This window comes from Leuciscus leuciscus (assembly GCF_965113295.1).
Source record: "Leuciscus leuciscus genome assembly, chromosome: 22".
In the NCBI taxonomy this organism is placed as follows: domain Eukaryota; kingdom Metazoa; phylum Chordata; class Actinopteri; order Cypriniformes; family Leuciscidae; genus Leuciscus; species Leuciscus leuciscus.
The window spans coordinates 1,881,655-1,896,942 of NC_138746.1; the positions used below are offsets into that span (position 1 = coordinate 1,881,655).

Genomic DNA, 15,288 nt, shown 5'->3' on the forward strand with positions numbered 1-15,288 from the left:
TTATCTTGTGGGGTTTTAATGTGTTCACTTGTTTACATTATAACATTACAAAAATATGATACTGGAATTTTAGTGTGGAGGACCGAACTTAATAAAATAATTTTATTTTACACAGCTAAGCACAGTAAGAGAATACAAGCGTTTATAAACTGCACTATTGACTCTGAATGCTGTAGTTTCTGAAACGCACCCTTGGTCTCCCTTATACAGTAGCCTATATAATAAGGCATATCACATGACATATTTGCTTAGTGAATAGATCAGGTGGTGCCACATTCGAGGACCATCTGAAGCCCTAAAAGCTAAACACAGTGAATGTTCACTTGAGCCGACACAAATGAGTCTGAGCACCAGAAAAGCGTGTGAATGTGGATTTTTCTGGGTTTTAATGGCAGGCAGTGAGAAACACGAGCGTAGGCATAAGAGGCTCTCGAAACTCTGAACATGCATTTCTCTTTTCTTCTGCTCGCAGACGCAGGATTAAAGTCTGCCGAGTAAACACAACTTCATATAACCTAACGCACGCCAGGCAGCTTTTAAACGCTGCTATTCATTCAAAAGCAAAAGCAAAAGAACAGCAATGTTCGGCACAACTTTTGAAGAATTTATGCAGCTTGCGAATTATTTAGTGCGGGCGTCGTTTAGAAATGAGGTTTTTACTGCCGGATCCAATATTAGGTCGAGAGAAAACCGCTTGTTTTTCAAGGGGAGTCACAGATTTATGGCATGACATATAATACACAACACCTCTGCTCCAAAACCTAGTGAGCGGCCTTGCTGTCTACATAGGCAACATCATAAACGTCAAGTCACATTTATTTCTGTGGCGCTTTATACAATACAGACTGTTTTAAAGCAGCTTCACAGTGATAAACAGAAAAATAATGATGCAAACTTTAAAGGAGAGACATTCAATGTTTTCAGCTTGAAAAATACATTATAGTGTCCTTTTTCAGTTGTTTCGGTTCCGATCAATAACTTTGCAAAGTTCATTAATCATGAAATTTAATGCACATATAAGCAGCTCTGCAGAAGATAATAATGTCATTATTCCACTCAATTCAAGTTTTATTCTCATCCGATAGTGTCAGTCAGATCAATAACATTTCTGAATATTGCACTGGAGACTCGACAACTGATTTATAACGCATTTGATGTTTGCATGTCGCAGAGTTACTGTAATTAGCACAGAAAACACACATAAACAGACTATTTTCATGCTCATAAATAAGTGTTATTAAACCATGCTTTATTGCCAGTGAATGAACACAAATGATTGCATGATTCAGAAATGTGTCGAAACGCAATTCATAATGCAAAGCAAACATTGCATTGCCGGAAAATTAAGAAATTTAAGAAATGTATACTTTTATTCAGCAAGGACGCTTTAAATTAATGGCAAGTGGCAGTAAAGACATTTATAATGTTAAAAAAGATTGTATTTCAAAATAAAAGCTGTTCTTTTGAGCTTTCTATTCATTAAAGAATCCTGAAAAATAAAATGCATCACAGTTTCCACAAAAATACAACTTTTCAACATTTATAATAATCATAAAATGTTTCTTGAGCATCAAATCATCATATTAGAGTGATTTCTGAAGGATCATGTGACACTGAAGACTGGAGTAATGATGCTGAAAATTCAGCTTTGATCACAGGAATAAATTACACTTTACTATATATTCACATAGAAAACAGATGATTTACATTGGAATAATATTTCACTGTTTTACAGTATCTTTGATCAAATAAATGCAGCGTTGGTGAGCAGAAGAGCCTCTTTCACAAACATTAAACACACAGTACTGATCTCGAACAGCAGGGTTAATGACACAGATGTTTGAAGGAAAGGCTCTGTTCAGAGATGGACTCCTGGAGGCTTGTTAATGGAGTGTGTTCATGTAAACGTGCGTTGGGTTTATTGATGTCACAGGATCTGGCTCCAGTCTTCCAGCCAGAAATGAAAGAGTCGAGGGGAACCGGATCACAGAGCCAGTGTGTCGCTCGCTTTTGATCCAGACTTCAGCCTCAGCTAAACCACCACACACACACACACACACACACACACACACACACACACACACACCAGCTGCGCTCCTCCTGCTTTGATGGAGATCCGTCAGACGCTGAGCCAAGCATCTCACGGTTAAGTTGACATATAAAGGAGAACAGAATGAATGGTGGATCCGCCAGAAGCAGCGTTTGATCCTGCCGGCCGACTTCAAGTCCTCTGGGAAGTTCATCTAACACTTAATATCCAGCAATATTACTCATTTGAATGCACTGACACTATTGGATGAAAACTGAACTGAGCTGGATGATGACATCACTGTTTTCTCCATGAATTGAACTCATTTAGTAATCGATGAACTTCACACAGTTATTGACTGAATCAACGCTGAACTGATTTCAGCTGAATAATAAATGTTTGCTATTGTATTTTTAGAGCTGCTTTACAGCAGAACTGAGTTCTGTGCGTCACTGAATCATTATCTTACTGTTTATAAGTGGCTTTGAAACAATCTGTATGGTAAAAAGCGCTATAGAAATAAAGCTGACTTGACTTGAAAAATGGTAATTATGATTATGACAACAATTTTGGTAGAAATAAATTGTTTGTTAAGTGATTTTATTTTTATTTACTTTTTTTATCGTGTTTGTCGGAAGTTACGTCGCACCCAGTGTTATTTAAGTATTATTTATATACAAATATAATATATTTTGTAATATTTTGAATTAGCCTTCAATTTTTAATATTTTTAGTTTTCATTTGAATTTAGTTTATGTTTTGGTGATTTTGTAATTTTTTTATTAGTTTTAGTGTGTGTGTGTGTGTGTGTGTGTGTGTGTGTGTGTGTGTGTGTGTGTGTGTGTGTGTGTGTGTGTGTGTGTGTGTGTGTGTGTGTGTGTGTGTGTGTGTGTGTATATTTGTTTTATTTTAATTTAATTTTAATTTTTAGTCATTTTAATACTTCAACTTCAACTTATTTCAAATAGTTGCCAAGGCAACATTCCAAATTTTTGTTTAGGTTTAAGAATTTAAGATTTTAAGTTTAAGCTTCAAGTTTTTTTTTGTTTTTTTTTACTTTATTTAAACTTTATTTCAGTTATTAAAATGAGTTTTAATAGTTTTAATAAGAACAAATAAGTTAATATTATTTAAATAATAATAACGTCTATAAGTTGGACCATGTCAAAATTGCAATGTTGATAGAAAATAAAACACAGATAACGTGTATAAGTTACATTTTACAATTACATTCAGAAATAATGTAAAATAAAAATTCCGGTAATTAAAACATTTACAAACATTATAATCACCATAAACATGTATTTTAGTTCCTCTCACTCCACAACACATCCTTCAAATGCTACGCAGAACAGAACAGGAATGAAAAACATCAGTATAAAACACGCACACATTTTAGTGGCATTTATTATAAACACCAAGCCTAAACAAACTGATGTCATTTAACAGCTAAATGAGTATTTTCTGTCCAGGTTTATCACTATTCCTCATCAAATATGAACAAACTAAACTGTACCATCATCAACATTCACAATTGCCTTCATGATCAATACCAAATGAGCCTCCACTAATACAGTCATTACAGCAGCGCTCGTCTTGTAAATACAATCATCCCGACTCGTCTTGAAGTCTGTCGCGCGATAGCTAATGGCAAAAGAGTGAATCCGAGTGAAAAAGAAGGTCTCGCGGGGTCCTTTTAGAGGAGCTTATTGAGTGGGCGAGCAATGTGACACTGTTCATTAAGAACTCAACAAGCCTTGCTAATGTGCTAAAGTTCAGCGCTGGCGTGTGGGAGTTCTGGCTCTAGCACTCATTCTAGCCTAAAAAACATGCATATATAAACCTGCTGCCAAACACACAATATTAGCTTTAACAGACATATTAGTCCAATGAAGCACACTGAGAAGTGCACGAGGTCAGATTATATTGGAGTCATTTTGATGGTTAAATGTGTGTGTGTGCATGTGTTTTGCATTTAAAGAGGACCTATTATGCCCTTTTCAGTCTTGATGTTGTTTTAGGCTCTACTAGAACAGGTTTTCATGCATTATTTTCCCTATATTCTCCATTGTTGCGGCTCCTCTCTTCCCAGTCTGTCAGTAACGCTCTGTTTACTTCCTGTCTCTATGAAGCCCCTCCTTCTTAAAAGCACACTGTGCTCTGATTGGTCGGCTGGAGCTGTGTGTGGTGATTGGTCGAGCGCTTCGAGTGTGTTTTGGAAATGCCCCGCCCCTTAAGGTCAGATTATATTGGAGTCATTTTGATGGTTAAATGTGTGTGTGTGTGCATGTGTTTTGCATTTAAAGAGGACCTATTATGCCCTTTTCAGTCTTGATGTTGTTTTAGGCTCTACTAGAACAGGTTTTCATGCATTATTTTCCCTATATTCTCCATTGTTGCTGCTCCTCTCTTCCCAGTCTATCAGTAACGCTCTGTTTACTTCCTGTCTCTATGAAGCCCCTCCTTCTTAAAAGCACACTGTGCTCTGATTGGTCGGCTGGAGCAGTGTGTTGTGATTGGTCGAGCGCTTCGAGTGTGTTTGGGAAATGTCCCGCCCCTTACCATAACCAGTTTAACACACTACTAACTAACTCAACCAGGCCCCGCCCCTTTATTCTGCGTATTAATTATTATAATGAGGAATATTGTGACGTGTTCCCAGAAGAAACGTTCCCAAGACTACAATGGAGGCGTTTCAGGGAGTTCAGAAACACTGACACTGATATAGAGAAGAACTTTGGAAACCTTTTTCACACTCAAACAGCAACATTACACACTAAAGAGAGATGAACATGGAAAAACATAATAGGTCCTCTTTAAAGGGGTTGTTAAGCAAAAAAAAAATATATTTTGTCATTATTTAGTCACTCAAACCTGCATGAAATGTTTAGCAGGATGTTTATGCAGCTGAGGACGGATCTATGCTTTTAAGGAAATTGTATAATATATGAAGTTATGCACTAATGCACACTAAGTCTCTGAAAACGTGCAAACCTATAAGTCTGAGCTGGAGCCGTAACACCCATAAAGACCTCCTGAAAAATCATTTTTGGCTTACGAGATATTACATGACAGCTATTTATTTGATGTCACACTGAAATCCCCCGCTTTAGGAGACAGTATTCTGCTTCTCAGACATCACACATCTTTAGAAGAAGCTTAAGAGCTGAAATGCTAAATTAAACTCTTCTGACTTCAGTCACTTTCACAGGGATGAGAGAGAGAAGAGAGAGGAAGATGCTGTCAAACACACATTCACCAATAAACTGATTCATCAATTCATTTATTTGTGTTTGCCCTGGAAAATAGTGTTTTCTTACTTAGTATTTGTGTCTTGTTTCCAGTCCAAATATCAAAAAAAATTATTAAATCAAGATGCAAATGATTAGTATTGTTATCTGCCAATGGGGTGAGGAAAATAATCTTAAAGGATTAGTTCACCCCAAAATGAAAATTTCCTAATAATTTACTCACCCCAATGCCATCCAAGATATCCATGTCTTTCTTTCCTCAGTGGGAGAGAAATTATGTTTTTTGAGGGAAACATTTCTGGATTTTTCTTCTAACAATGGACTTCATTGGTTACCATCATTTTTAAGTCCAAATCCAAAGTCTTTGAAGTGTTTAGACGGGCTGTACGTGATCACAGCTGAAGAAGAGGTTGTTATCTAGCGAAACGATAGGTCATTTAAAAAAAAAAAAATCTAATTTATAGACTTTTTACCTTCAATAGTTCGGATTGAGCTGATCAACAAACGGACAGGGAACTACGTCATCACGTTGAAAGGTCGCGCCGGCGCCAGCAGAAGTACCGCCCCACTGTTTACAATGCGACCGTACGTAGGAGGATAGTTCAAATAGTATTGTTTGCTATTATATATATAGTAATAGTATTCAGTGAATATGAATATGAATAGTATATGAATAACATTCTGATGAATATGAATAGTAGTTCAAATAGTATTGCCGGCGCCGGCGTGACCTTTCAACGTGATGACGTAGTTCCCTGTCCGTTTGTTGATCAGCTCAATCCGAACTATTGAAGGTAAAAAGTCTATAAATTAGATTTTTTTTGTGGAAAATGATCTATCGTTTCGCTAGATAACAACCTCTTCTTAGTCTTAGCCCGTCTAAACACTTCAAAGACTTTGGATTTGGACTTAAAAATGATGGGAACCAATGAAGTCCATTGTTAGAAGAAAAATCCAGAAATGTTTTCCTCAAAAAACATAATTTATCTCCAACTGAGGAAAGAAAGACATGGATATCTTGGATGGCATTGGGGTGAGTAAATTATTAGGAAATTTTCATTTTGGGGTGAACTAATCCTTTAATTCAAACAGAAACAATATTATTTTTCTAACCCCATTGGCAGATCATTTTGCTATTTTTAAGCAAAAACTCGCTTATTTTTTTATTTTTTTTCAGAAAACAAGACATAATATCTCATGTTATTTTTACTCAACTAGTAAATGCATCTTGATTCAAGAACTGTTAGATATTTGGACTGGAAACAAGACAAAAATACTAAGTAAGAAAAGCATTTTTGCAGTGTGCCGAGTCAAATATCACTATTAGTAATGCTTATATGAAAACAATACTAATCATTAGACTCTTTTCACTTGACTCCGTAAGAAACAACTTAAATACCCTAATAACTACCTAACCATGATCTAGCAAACAACCGCACAGCAAAACCATAATAATCTCCCATAATGGCAGCAATGACTTAGCAAAAACAAACCAGTATTGCGATATCATATATGGTCATATTTCACAGCACATATTATTAATTTGGAGTCAGGAGTCTGTGGAAGGACAGTAAAGTCATTTCTCTGGGGTAATTGATCAGCGAGTGAAGCGTCACACCTCAGTTATTCGCTTCTCTTCTCATTTCTAATGAGCTGTGGTGTATCTTTCTCCAGCCGAGAGTGAAACCGCCACGTTGAGACTCTTCCGTCTGCGTTTGGTTTCGCTGCGCTGGCACAATCCTAACAGCAGAAACTTATCCACAGAAATTCCCTTCACCTCCAATCAGCTCGAACAGACGCCGGCTGATACACACAGGCTTAAACGCTCACGAGTCAATGGACGTTTGTACACTCGGCCAATAGTGATGACATCAGCTCGGGCTCATTAATCTCAGGCTCATCTCAGCAAAGACCAAATGTCAAAACAATCGATTAATGGACTTTTCAAAAGCATATGAAAGATTCACAAAACATAAGCTGGTCGTTTTTCTCATCCAAAGTTTATTTAATAGACGGTATTACTTTAATATTGTGTTTCTTGAGTTGAATGTACAGTAGAAGTGCACAAACCCGCCTCCACTCACTCACTCACTCACTCACTCGTTTCATTTGCTCCGGATGAACATTGCTGGTGTTACAGGGCTTGCATGAATATTTTCATATTGCGCATAATTTTACTTATTACCGCAGATTTTGTGCTCACACCCAAAGATCGCACACATAAAGCACTAAATTGAGATTGTTTTCACTTCTTATTGTGTCAAATACACACAAAATAATATCAAAATGCCGTACTTGGAGAGTATTCACGTAAACACAGTCCGTTATGTGTTAAGTGAATGTAAACAGTCGAGAAAGAAAACGCACGTGTGACAGTATTAATGGACCCGTGCATCAGGTCTTAAAGTGACAGCAGTCTAATATTCCTGCTAGAGTTGTCAAAAAGTACAAACTTGTAAAATTGTGACGCTTTGAGCACTGTTGAGTGGAATCGTGAACACCTCTGATTGGCCGTTGTGTTCTGCGCTCATCGGATATGTCTGTGATTGGCTATAATGATAAACACACGGGAGCGTTTGAACGTTTTCAGCGGACCGGTCCTGCTTTCAAATGCTCTTGTGTGAATCTTATAGCGCTCGGTGAAGAGCGTCATTGATATATATTTATATGTTTTTGAAGCGTTGATCATTGTAGCCAATCACAGACATATTCGATGAGTGCTTGAGTACAACGGCCAATCAGAGATGTTTATGATTCCACTCAACAGCGCTCAAAGCGTCAAATTTTTTAAATTTCAGTATCAACTTGGTACCAAAGTCAGTAGTTTTTAACAACTCTAATACCTGCTGCCAAATTATGAGATAATATTAAAAAAAATATCTATATGGCCATTTTTCCCTATGGCATTGATGTCAAAACTGTGGACAGTGAAAATGGCTTGTAACTTTGGAAAACCCCTAGCCACAGTGTTAAAGTCAAGCCCTGCGCATAATGCATAGTGGATAGGAAACGATTTAGACTTTGTAAATATGCTTTCCATTGGGGTGAATGAAGTCTGGTTGTGCGTTAGTATCACATAGTCTGCTCTGGCCCAGATACACGATAGCACAGAGCAGATCATATGCATCATTTGAATTATACACAGAATGCTGTATTTAAAAGAAACGGCTGGACAGATTCTGCATTAGAGACAGCACTGAATAGCAGAAGATAACAGCATTGCCATGCACAAACATAACTTACACACTTTTCAAAACTACACATCCTCAGCATGATTATGATCACTGTTTTGCTTTAGTAACAGTTTCATATTAAATCTAAAAGGGTAATCTATTAGAAAACGTGGCTTTGCCGAGCTCAATGGCTCTGGCCGAGCTGCTGTGATTTAAAGCTACACTGTGTAGGATTTTCTCCCATCTAGCGATGAAATTGTTTATGACTACCAACTGAATATTACTTTCTAGCCTCTCCCATTCCGAGGGCGTTTTAACTCCTACGGTGGCCGTATTATTTCAAATCTGCCGGCAGTCGCGAGTAATCTCCCCCTCGCATTCGTCACTGTGCCACTGAGTGTAAAAACGCGAAAGGCAAAGCTTGAATTTCCAGGTATGTCCCTCTTTGGCTAATGTATTTTCAAGATGGAGGCGCAACATGGCTGCCGCTGTTCGAGCGACTCGCTCATATGTATTCTAAATGGCAGATTCTACGCTTACGAGAATACTTGATTAGTTGGTATAAGTAATTACACATTAACGAGCACATATCATTTTGAAAGAACAAAGTGTTTTTTGCTAAGAATCAACTTAAAAAATTACACAGTGGAGCTTTAAGCGGAACACTATCCACCTTATTCCTGACGATCGTACTGCGTTTTGAATTATGGGAGGCACTTCCGGTTTGGGGAATTCCATTCAAAAAGGCTGAAACGAATCATTTCAAATCATAAGGTTGCCCTACAAATAAAGCTGATCGTCAGCTTGACTGGATGAGCTGTCAATTTTCCTTCATGATTTATTTTCAGACATCATGAGAATAACGTTATAACTGGTATTTTAACATGTTATAACAAGAATATCTATGGCAAGAGCTCTTTTCGGTCGCTGTTTCTTTTCCTCGTGATTTTTTTTTTTTTTTTTTTTGCAATCCGCTGTAAAAGTATGAAAAAGGGCAACATATTCTGCACATTTGTGGTCTGTTCTCCCGATTTAATTTACAATATATTCCATTAGTAATTCACTGGAATGCAGGAAGAAACTCTCGTTATTCTCCTCAAATCCTCACGTCTCTTTCCAGGTTTGTTTTCACAGGTAAATGCAATTTATAATCAGTCAAAATGACGGAAATCACTTTGAAATAGTATCACGTAATGCTGAAGTTAATGAACATTTTTGATTAAGGCAACGTAAGTTACATACCGGTAATACAGATATAAATATATTTTACTACATATTACGCGCTTTTGGGGTTGTTTGGTCTGTTGAAAGTACCTTATTGATGCTTTTACACTTTTAAATTTACTTTTAATGTTCGATGGTTGAAAGGTGAGTAGATTGTCATCTTATTGTGACACTTTTTTAAAAGGTCCCATGACATGCATTATTTTATTATTTTAGAATGTTTCCTGGGGTGCCCTTATAATGTTAGTATGTTTTTAAGAAATTTTTTTTTAATAATTTAGAAATAAAAGGCATTTTTCCTAGCCTGATTTTAGCCTCTTGATTTGAACGCTCTGTTTGAAGGGGCGTGTCTGTGTGAGACTTCAGTGTAAACGCCCACTGCTGTGATTGGCTGCTGTGAGACTTCAGTGTAAACGCCCACCGCAGTGATTGGCTGACATGCTTGCCAATGAAATAGCTAGCATTACATGTGGAACTCTCTCGAATACGTTTACTATTCCAGCTATTATACGTTTTTACTATTACAGCTATCGAGATTAACGAATCGTGAGAAGTTTTTTTTAAGTATTTAGATCTATTCCCATCACATAAAAGGTTGCAGTGATGCGCATTGAGCAGATGACAGCCTGTTGATCGCGTGAATGAAGATCTTATCATTGCAATGCAGTTTTTGCACTCTCACTAATGCTTTCACCAATGCAAACATGAGGTAAGTACAGTAAGAGCTTTGTTGTGCAGCGTAACAGCGTCATTGATTTCATAACGAGTTTTGGCAAGTGTCCAGATAAACTCGCGCTGTGTGATTGACAGCTTGGGCGATTGGAAAGGGATTGTTCTTTGATCGCTTTCTGTATATTAATCACAGTTTAAATAAGATTATTTTCATCCTACCAAGAGAAACGATGTGAAGTTGATCGTTTAGTCACTGGCTTGATTTACTGATGCATAAACAGTATTGAACGACTTTGAGAGAAAGATTATCTGTCTGAACTTGAACAATTACACATCAGAAATTCACATAACCCACTGGTTCTTCAGAGGCTCGGTGTTCATTTGTACATCCAAACACTGAGCAACTGCCATGCTTCGCTCGTTTGCAAGCCATGATGTCTCTCGAGGAAAAAAACAATATCGCGCTTGCGCTGCTCATTTTCTCATGGGCGGGCCAGCTGAGAAAGGGGAGGTAACCTTTCCCCTTATGACGACATAAAGGGAATATTCTAGATTTGCCCGTCTGAGCTTTCATTTTCTCAAAAATACCCAGGGCTTGGTTTACACCTATCAAAATGTCTAGCCACTGGGGGACCATAGGCAGGCTAGGGGAACTCATATTAATGTTAAAAAACCTCATAAAGTGACATTTTCATGTCATGGGACCTTTAACGTATTGCGTTCATAGAGCGAGCGTTTCACTGATTGTTTACAGCTTAACGGAAGTTACACCCATAATTCGCGCAAAGCGTCATGGGGGCGTAGGAATAAGGTGGATTGGCTATTTTTAAAAAGGGGGAGGAGCTTTCTTCCTATTTCAGTGTAAAATACATAACGCTGCGCGTTTCAAGGCACTTGAGAGGGACTTTAATGAATGATTCATGCCGCTTCACCTGGAGTTGAACAAACACTGCATCATCTCACCGTTCTCGTAGGCCTTCTGCATTTGTGCTCGCCGTGAGGAGACTGAGAAGTCTGTCACAGTGTCTATAACCTGATCCTCTGTAGATGTTAAAGCGGAAACTATTCCTGCGGCAAATCCAGACATCACTAAAACTGTCACGGCCAACGTGTGGCGCTTGCCGGAGTTCAAATAGCAGATTTCAACAGAGCTTAGCCTCGACAGAGCTGCAGATTTGCATTTTGAGCCGTAAAGTTTTAGAAGACTGTTTGGAGGTAAACATGATGTTTTCTCCCTGTCGTAATCCCGTTACACCGATGCTCAGTCACATTAGTCATCCTGAGATATAGGGAAATGTCATGTGAGGAAAACTCATAAAGCACCCGTGACTAATAGCTCTGTAGTCAAAACCTTCGCTGAATTCAACACACTCGCTCAATTACACCCTCTGTCAATGTCAAATGTCACTTTCTGATGAATGCTGTGGCTAAAGTGCAATTTTAGAGTAGGATTGTGATGGCTTTATCGAGCAACACAATCTGAGCATTTAATTATTTATATTACAGTCAAAGTTAAATGTATTCAGACACCTTCAACATTTCTCACATTTTCACAGTTTATTCACTATAGTTTAGAAAATGGTAATCAAATATGACAAGAACTCAGAGTTATCAGATCAGTTGATATTTGACTGGTTTTGTCCATCTTTCTGTTAGACTGTCTCACACATGAATTATGTTGAATATCTGTCAGATGTTAAATTTAACTACACAGTTAGATAATACCAGTTTAGCTCAACCAATTACCAAGCAATGCTTCATTTTGTTCAGTTTGTGGTGTAAAAAGGTCACATTAGCAATTAAAGAAAAAACACTTCAGCAAAACATGATCAGGTCAGCGTGTCGGAATAATTTTTGGTCCCAAAGTTTTATAAATATTACTGGTAGTCACTGTATGAAGATTTTTTGGGTATAATATCTTACAGTTTACTTTATTTAGCTATATAACATAAATGAACTATAATGTCCTGGGGCCTCATTTATAAACGTTGCGTACGCACAAAAGAAGGCGTACGCCGCTCTCTACGCAATAATTGGTATTTATAAAAACCAAGCTTGACGGGAAAATGTGCGGTCCTTCACGCAAACTCTGACCCAGGCGTACGCACAAAAACGGGTGAAATGAGAAATGGCGACACCGTCGGCAGAGGGAAGAAACACGTGAGAGTGTGTGAAACTGTAGACCGTTGTGTAAAAGAAATGGCAATACTGCCTCTCATAAATAACAAGAAGACTTCACAAAGCAAGTCTTACAATTAACAGCCTACACGAACACCCGTTTGATCGATCTGCAGTGTAAAACAAACTAAATCAAACGAAGATTACAACAGAAATGCAAATTAACACATATTTGCAAAAAGAAAAGTGAAATATGTTCTGCAATAATATTGGCATGTTATGCAATTCACCACTCCACTTAATAGGGATTCCCCAATAATTGCCGCCAGTCTCTCATCAAGAGGGGTCAGCTCCGGTGTCCCCTTTCCCCCACCCGTGGCAGACACACTCTGGCGATGGAGCGCTAGATGCTTTTTTGCATCGACTTTGATGTCCGACCATTTATTTTTTATTTCGGCCACGGTCCGAGCTTGTGAGGCTACAGCATCAACGGCGTCTGCAACCTTTTGCCACTCAAGTGCCTTTTTGCCATTAGTAATGCCCACACTGTGCCCTCCAAACAACAGTTTACTCCTCTTTTCCACCTCGCCAACGATAATTTCTACTTCACATTGAGTGAAGTTACGTTTCTTGGTTTTCCTCTCTGTGTTTGCCATGATTTCGCAATCGATGAATATTAACTTGTGGGCGTTTCACGGACTATTTATGGGCAACTGTGGGCGTGACATGAAGCCGCAAAAGCTGCGCTACATTTAGAATTGATTGTGATTTATTAAGGGAAAACTGCGTAGGATGTGCGTGCGCACGGTTTTATAAATCAGAATATTTCTGTGCATACGCACGTCCTACGTTTCATCCGTACGCCACTTCTGACGCAAATCCTACGCAAAGTTTTATAAATGAGGCCCCTGCACCCACTTGTAAAAAAAAAGATAAAACATTATATTGTCTGAATAATTTTTGGTTTGTCTGTATATACTTATTTTTTTGCAGAAAAACATCACTTCTGACCACCACTGTATAATAAATGCGTACACATAAATGGCGATACAGCATGATAAGGTTCATAGACAGAGAGCCAGACTCAAAACACTCCATCATTGTAAGTCTGAGGGATTTTTGGGGATATTTCATTGTCAGCTTGAAGTCTATTCAGTGAGATAGAGATAAAACACCCAAAGTCAGAACAGGCCAGAGATGAGCTTGCTCTAGGAGGATTCAGATATTTTCCCCTTAGTTTTGAAAGAAGCCTGAGGCAAGATTGTACACTAGCACTATATGTTGGGCTCTGTGAAGCTCACATAATAAATCAAACACACATTTCAATTCGAGTTTGCGTCTGACTCTACCGTGAAGCCGATAAAACATCACCAGCTAAGAGATTAAAGACATCTAACTTCATCAACGCTGTGTCAGTGAATGAATGTGTCAGTGTCGTCACCAAAAGTCACGCGATTCACCGTCTCCTGTTCCTCGAGTTACTATAAAACACCGTCACATCTTCAAAAAGGCTTTTGTTTTCATTTGCGCAGCATCTGTCATCTGTGTAGGAGACGTGCGGTTGTGACATCTGTTCCACCCGTCCCAAGCTAATAATATCTCTCATCCGCCAAGAGCACATCAGCAAGATTTATAAAGCAAATAAGATAGAAAAAGTCAGCCTGAAATAAACCACTACTGACAAGATACACCAGTTTACTGGCAAGGTGCGCAGTGATAGCGCTGTTCTCACTTTAACTCACTTATCTGAGTGTCAGGACCATGTTATCTCTGAACAACGGCATAATATCACAACAAAACAGACATAAAAGCAGCTGGAATTCATGCACTGATCTTATTCATCAGACTTTCAGTACATTATTACTTTCCAAAAATATCAATCTTTAAAGTATACTGTCATATCAGACACATGGCCTGCGGAAACAAACGCACCAAGGCAAGTTTATTTATATAGCAAATTTCATACACGATGGTAATTCAAAGTGCTTTACATAGAAGATGCATTATTTCGGCTTTACACCAGAAATAATGCACCTTTCCTTATTAAGCACAAAAAATAGGGCTGGCTGGGTATTGACACACATTTCACAATTCGATTCGATTTCGATTCACAAGCTTGCAATTCGATTCGATTTCGATTCCGATTCGATTCAATATTGATTATTTTGGATACATGGCAAATTTTCTCAAGGAAAACAAATCTCTTAACTAATGCTGTAAACTATGGGAATCAGTGGTAGCCTATAGGCTTCATTAGCCTACTATGATATTGAAGGTAAAAAATAACTGATTTGTATACAAACACTTAAATTACACTTTTTTTTAAAATAATAATAAAGTTATATGAAATATAAACATTTAAATGGTGGCTGTCATAAAAACCTGCCAGATTTATTCAAACAAGAATTAAAAATTGAAGAACATTAAAAATTATAATGAATGTAATATCGCGCATATATTTAGCAATATGCTCCTCTCTAGAGTACATTTTTCAAGCTGACTGACGAGTTTATGGTCACTGGATATGTTTTTTCTGAGGTAAATGTGACGTTACATGACATTGTTTACAAGCTGTTTTACTGACGTCTTTCCACGGCTGAAACACTGATTGGGCGACTCCATGTCACATGATACAGATTTCGATAAGTTGTACTCTACCTTTTAACACACTTTCAGATGCTCATTCATGTTCATTTCGCGCTGTAACTGGTGTTATTAATGCGGAAGAGAAGATCATGTGCTTCTCTAGAGCTGAGCCAGAGCGATCTCACGCCACAGCGCCAAAACGGTATTTATGTTTTTGAATTTCATAAGAAAATGG

The 15,288-nt window shown here is 37.9% G+C and overlaps 1 protein-coding gene across 1 annotated transcript in view; it reads right to left on the bottom strand.

Moving 5' to 3' along the window:
- Positions 1–15,288, bottom strand: part of dntt (deoxynucleotidyltransferase, terminal) — a 146,263-nt gene that overhangs the window by 83,987 nt on the left and 46,988 nt on the right. The gene's annotated exons all lie outside the window — the stretch shown is intronic.